This window comes from Dermacentor variabilis, chromosome 4, assembly GCF_050947875.1.
Source record: "Dermacentor variabilis isolate Ectoservices chromosome 4, ASM5094787v1, whole genome shotgun sequence".
In the NCBI taxonomy this organism is placed as follows: domain Eukaryota; kingdom Metazoa; phylum Arthropoda; class Arachnida; order Ixodida; family Ixodidae; genus Dermacentor; species Dermacentor variabilis.
Window position 1 is genome coordinate 46,054,722 of NC_134571.1, and position 7,101 is coordinate 46,061,822.

The following is a 7,101-nucleotide window of genomic DNA, read 5'->3' on the forward strand; positions in this document are numbered from 1 at the left end:
TGATTATTCATTCAATTTGCAGGCTTCTGCAGAACTGATTTGCCGTACTGCCCATCTTTCTCGAGCTTTTCACTTTTCTTTTTTTTACTGTCTGTGTGTATTTTCTGAATAACACAGGCGCACCTTACTCCTATCTTGCTTTCATTTTTATAAACCGTCGTATACTAAAATCGATATATCTTTGAACAGACTCTGTAAGAATACACAGTCGAGCGCGTCTACAACGAACGCCTCTACAATGGAATGACCTTTACAATATAATTCTGCCCCAGTTCTATTGGGACGTGGCGGTGCGCGACCCTTTACAGCGAAGTGACCTGTATAAGGAATCACTTCGGAGCCCACAAGGACTTCGTTATAAAGGCGTTCGACTTAATGCGCTTTACCTCCCAGCTGGCTCTGTTCACTAAAACTTGAAAATGCTAGTCGTAAAACATTAGCACAGCGGTAATTGGAGATCGGAGGGAGAGGCCTCCGTCCTGCATTGGACTTAAGATAGGTTGATGATGATGATGAAAAAATTAAATTTTATAGAGAATTTAGCCAAGAAAGCGCGGGAAGTGTGTTCACGTCTCTTCAATATCAGAACAAAGAAAATACAAATAAAGAAAGAACTGAGGCATCATGCTGATCGTACAGAGACCATCGTTTACGGACTTTTGTGCCGTCGTTTCTCCAGCTACATGCGGTTTCAAAACCCATGACGTGTTTCGAACATGTCTCTTTCTCTCTCTTGTACATGTTAGTATGTTTACTCGAACATCACTGTCTTTGAAGGGCATAATCGATTGCTAGCGGCCGTAAGGCAGAAAAGGAAGAAACACGTTTGCGCTTCTTTCGTTTCTGTAGAAGCACGTTTATCGCAAAACCCGCAGCGAGCATTTTAAAGCTAAAAAAAGTGGAATCCTAATTCGGAGCACAGCAGATGAAAAGAAAAACTTTCGGCTGCCGATACCGAGAGCGAACAAAGCGTTGTGTGGTGCTCGCTGGCTTGTAGCGGGGCAGCCGACCGGGACCGAACGGCGGAGCTGCAAGGCAAACAAAACCGCGGCGCACGGAGGAGCGGTGGGCGGTGAGCAAGAAGAGGCCGAGGTTCCCCCTCACTTTCTTCAGCGATCAAATAGAAGAGTCGGGGCGCGCAGTCTCCCCGACGTCGTCGTGTTTACCGACCGGTGTTGCACAGTGTTTGCCGAGAAAGTCCTTCCACTGTAGTTTGTCCGTCGCGAGTCACGACGGATGACTGGCAAGCGAGGCGGCCTGTCAAGCAGACTGACACGTCATCCCGAAACGGAGAGAAAGGATAGAAACGGCGCGTACACTGTAAGTCTGCGAGTGCAAGTTTGGTGGTTAGGAACGGGTCGTCGTCAATTTCATGCTGAATTTGCTCGGTTCTCGTGAGATTACCGTAGCTAAGCAGCTCTGGGATTGGTGTGGCGCCGTCTGTCCCCGATCCTTCAATCACGCGACTTGTGAAACGTCCAATAACCCCCGTGTTTCGATGCCCGACGAGTAGCATGTGGGGTCTGCCGACTGTTGTGTCACCTAGAGAGCGGAGAACTATACGACGACACTTTTAGAGCGCAGCTCTTAAAGGGACGCTGAAACACTTTTCGAAAAAAAATGAGTTCTCTGCGGCATTCTACAGTTTTGAGTCCCCTGAACACGAATATCTGGTTCAAAAAGGGCGGAAACAAACGCAAGCGGCCGTTTTTTCAAGAAAACGCGCACCAGCGCCTCAGGGCACCGCGCGAACGCCGCTGTTGCCCGTGATTGGTCGGGGTCGCTGTGACATCATTCGCGGCAGTCGCCGGTCGGCGCCGCCGTTTCAGAGCGTAGCACGCTGCTCTGTTCTGGCTTCATAGCTGAGTTGTAAGCATTATGGAATGTTCTCGCTGTCTCGGACAGCTTGTATTTTCGCCGTACATGTTCGAACCGATAGCCGATACGGAAAACGATGGCGGCAACGGCGGCAACGACGATGTTGAGTGTGCCAACAGCGAGAGCATGTGTGCACCTTCTCGCGCGTTGGAAATCTTAGCTGGTACGTATGTTTTTTTTCTTCATGTAGCTGCACGTTCCAATGACGGGAGAAAAAATGCGCTAAAGTGTCACTGGGAACTTGCTGCTGGAAGAATGCCGAAGCACTAACTTCTCATTAGATTGTAAACACGGGTGCGATTCCGCGATGTCAAGCACCTTGCCGCTGCTTGTCTAAAGTCCCGTGGTTTTTTTAGTGTTTATACACGATCGCGAACATAAGTGCCACGTTTCAAAGCGCGCACATGCAGTGCTGCGAGGTATAGTCATGGAAGTTGCTTATCATACACATCCTGAGATGGCCAGAGGTATTATATGTGCAATATTCATACTATGGTTCGACGACTTTGCGATTGTGGCTCGACCGAGAATCGGTATACGTGCTCCATTCTAGTGTTGACATAAAGATATTAGGCAGTTTTAGCATCGCCTTGTGGTAAACACGATAACTGCAACCGTACGTCGAACGTCACTAGGCAAGCCTATACTCCATTTCATACCTCAGGTGCAACGCTGTGGAAGCTACGCACGAAGTCCGGTCACCAAAATTTATTACTGCGCGTTTCCGTCTATGCCTCGCAGCGTGCCAGCGGCGTTTGCTCGCGCGAGCATGCACGTGAAGCTGCCGCGACAGGCTGCAATTAAAAAATGCCGAAAAGAAAATTGATTTAAAAGAACGTGTTAGCAGCCGTATAAGTACACGGATTGTTTCTATGGGAAAATTCTTTTTTTTTTCATTCAGAACTGAGCTTATATATGGAAAATTTTCTCAAAAATCGGGTCAAGAAACACCGAACTTTTTCTAAGTGCGAACGCAGCCACTGCAAGAAGTATCTCAAGCCTCAACAGCGTTGCACCTGATGTGTGAAACGGAGTATAGCAACGCTAGCAACAACGTGTTTCCGCATTTGTCGTAAGGCTATCCGGCTATCACGGAAGTGGTCCGAGCACAGCACAGTTGATTTCGTCGGCACGAACTTATCTCTCCTCACCGCACGGACCCACTGCGCTGCAAGCTTCTTGTCCTTCAGGAACCTGTGAAACACCACATCGTCTCGCCCGCCTGTGTTCGCGCTGCCGAATGCTGCACAGAACGAGGGCATGTTGGGCGCCCTTGGCTGTAGGCACTCACGCAGCACAGAATGAAATAACAGTTTACGAAAATCGCAAAAGAAAACAAACGTGAGCGGCGGCGGCGGCGGCAGATCTCTCGTAGCGTCGTTCAGTAAAGCGCAGGACGGAAAGAGGCATGCCAGCACATGCCAGCACGCCGGTCCGGCAGCTCGGTCACCGCGAATGACGTCACTCTCGCCGGTTCTCTCCTCTGGCAACTACCTCTACCGGCGCTCTGGGATGATTTAGAAAGCGATTTCCCGCCCTTATATTAACGAAACGAAGAAAAAAAATTCGGAACCGTAAATTATTAGGTCTGTTCTTACCAATCCCAGCAATTCATGGAAATTGAAAACCGTTTCAGCTTCCCTTTAAGCACCCGTTACTGCGTTGAGCGTCGCGGTGTCTCGCAGTCAGCGTCATCGGCGTAACCGAGCGAATGAGCAGAGAGATAGATGAAAAAGCGAACGCGGAGACCAGCGGGAGACGAAAAGTGAAGAGAACGCGAGGAGGAAAGCGTAGGAGGAGGCTAAAGTGAAATCATGAGGCGGAAAGTGGAGGAGGAAGGTACGGCGAAAGCGTGAGAAGAAAAGCGCAGTGCCGCTCTGCGGTGACGATGGCGGCAGAGTAGCGCGCGTCGTCTGTCACCGATGGCATGTGGTGAGTGCGTCCAACGATACTATTGGAGGCGAGCTCCACCACTCGAAAAGCTGGCAGCACCGTCGGCGTGACGTGGCATGAGGGATCACTTGGACACAGCGGCCGCGTCGTCTGCTTCGGAAGCGCCGAAGCGAGCTGAAATCGAAAGTTTAAAGTCTCACCTGCGCAGCGGTTCTGATTAAGTGGCGAAGCTTTCCCGCCTTGGGTGTCTGCTTGACAACATTTGCAATCACTATAATAGGTAGTGGCTGCCTTTGAAGGCGTGCAGCGTGGTAGGCTACTACTCGGTGCCGCAGTGCCGGACGCACGCAACGGAGCCCGGTGTCAGCCTTATTCACACGTAGGCGTAGGACAAGAAGCTTCGTGAAGCTTGGCTCGTGTAACTTAGAACCGGCAAAGAGCCATCGGCTACAACTCTGGTATGCAGCAAACACAGACGCGAGGAATATTTCTGCTACGGCCCCGGGACTGCGATGTTCGGTGAGTACCGAAAACGCTCACTGAGACGTTCGCCCGCGCTCGTTGCCCGGCTAATGTCACGACGGTTTGGTCTATGAACTTGCTGATGCTAGACACTGGCAAGTTCACTGGAATGGAAAGGGAGTGGTAGGAAGCACATTAAACAAAGGCATGGCATATGGTCATGTTTGCGCTATGAATTAATGCACTGGATTACGAAAAAGAAGCAGCGCGAGATCGCCCACTGAGTTTAGAACTTCAGAAATAATGTTGAAACGTCCAAGAATGCAGAAGCAAAAAAATATTGAATCGTCTCGATGGCACGTCACAGTCACCGTAGGCGTCGAAGTCCCTCGTTAAAACGAAATTGTGCTTGAACAGCTCTGATAACGTCCACGCAACAATGCTAGCTTTTGGACTGTCAAATGCTCACATGCTGCGGCCTAAAGCTCACAGCACGGTGCGAAAACGCTCTCAGTGAAAGCGAAAAATTGTGCGCGGATATGCATGCAGACGCACAGTTGGTTGCCGCAAACCCGTGCGATCACTGCATGCATTGAGGCTTCCATCTGTTATGCGCCAGTTGGTTATACAGACCACCCACTATAAGAACATATTTCACATAGTTTGCGCTCAGCGATTGCGGACCTTTCACCCAAGAAGCCGGTTCGGGAGACTCCATCGCGGCGACCGCGCGCAGTGGCTTTCACTGTACGTATTCAGTAAAGAGATAGCGTCTGTAAACGATTTTGTGCTTTTAGTCTGCCCAAGGTTATTGTTTCGACAGTAATAAAGTTCCCTCGTTTTGAGAGAACTTACAGAAATTTATAGGAGGGCTGCCGCGCGGTGTTTTTATTAAGCGCCGTAAGCCAAACTTATGAGGAGCGCGCCGCAGGATCCCTCATACTACGCAAGGGAGGCGCTTCCAACAGATAGCGACTCCGTAAGTCCTCGCCCCCAATATATGAAAACAAAGCACTGCATTAGCGGACGTCTGTTTGCGGCGGCTGCTGTGAATCGCGCCTACGCGTCACCCACGTGCTTGCCTCTCGCGATCTGCCGATTAGCGATGCAGTCGCGCTACACTCTAAAGAAATTCGCGCTTATGTAAGCGTGCGTTTTCAGTTTTTTTTACACGCTTAATCTAAGCCTGTTATTTCTCCATGCTTGTCGATCACGCCTGCTAGGAGTGATCAGCAACCCATCTTCACGCTTAAAAGACGTGTTAAGGACCCCTGCTTCTACGCTTATTATGCTGTGACCAATCTACACGCTTAGAGATGGTTCCCAAGGGGGCAAATAGGATGGAGTGAGGAGCGTGCCCCATTCCCTCCTTCCCTTGCCCCTTCTCTGCATGCGTTAGAGGCACCGAAGAAGCACCTGCCCTGGTCGACTTGGGTGCTTGGGTCACTTCTTTGGAACGAACTTTGCTCACCAAGCTCTTCGCAGTCCTCTTCTTTAACTTCTTCTTCGATGGCGCAGACTGTGACGAACCAAGGCGCTATGACAGTGGCAGCATGCCGGCGAAGTAGACGCTGAGTATACTGCAGAGAGATTGCGCAAGACGCTCCCACCCGTGACGCTGAAACTAATCCGCTAAGAAGGGGCTTGGCAAAGCCCTGGCACATTTAAAGACTCCAAAGAACGTAAAACGTAAACAAGCCCGTCGGTATATCTCCTTGCGCAAAAGGACGAATTCCCTCTCAACCGCGCTCTGCAGAGCCACGCGTTCGAAGATAGCAAGCTTCGAGTCAGGACAGAATTTACCGCATTAAAATCATCATGCTATTGCACTCTACCTCCGATTGTTGCTCCAAAATACCTGAACAAATTCTTTTTCACTGGCATCTTTCTGTAAGAAAGACGAATATTCTAGGCAGCGAAAAAAGTATTACACACGTGTCTGTTCCTCGGGTAAATCTTTTAGTGATAATATTCATTCCCATAAAATATGATACAATGAAGCATTGATGCTTGAAAACAAAACTTAGAGTGTTTTCAGATCGCTCAGAAAGCGTAAGTCTTTATCTGAGTTTATTTTAAATGCGCAACGCGTCTTTTAATCTTTTAATCTTTTAATCTTGTTTGCGCCCACGATATTTCTTTGCTTCTTCTTGGCTTTAAGTTGGTTGCTCAAAAATTGGCCATATGCCGCCGGATATGTTACATATTACGTACCATAAAGGCAGACGCACATCACTAGTGCCTTTTCTAGGGATTTGTCATCCCTGATCTCAATGTTTTCCTGCTCGCAGCTGCAGATGAGCAGCCTTGTTTTCCCCCAGACAATGCACGGTCTTATAAGGTCACTTTGCACGATCTGAAAGAAAAAAAAAACAAAAATGTCTTAATATCAAAATTATGATACTATAGAGGTGAAAACGTTTTTTTTAGACTAAATGTGGTAACGAAGACCGCTTACCTTTTCACTGCTTTAACAGTGACTGCACTTCTTCTGACATTTATCCTACTGACTGCTCTTAAAATGTTGCAGTTTGGAAGTTTTTAGAAGTAGGCGACAAGGGAAATGCGGTCACATCACCTCAGTAATGAGAGCATGAATTGTAAGCCTGGGTCGCAAGCACGCTTCTAAAGCGACCTATGAAGGCTCAGAAAATTTCAGTATTTTCGATAAGATCAGAAGGAACTTTTTCAATTTTTGTTCATTTTCACCAATCCTACATCCAAACTTTTATTCGTTTTCAAATGTGACCTGAAAAACAAAAGAACAATGTGAAAACGCATTTAGGTGAAACACATAGCTGTAGCTGATTTTATTCCATCATGCTCTTCATAAAAATAAAGTTTAAAAATTCGAACACCCAACTGGCA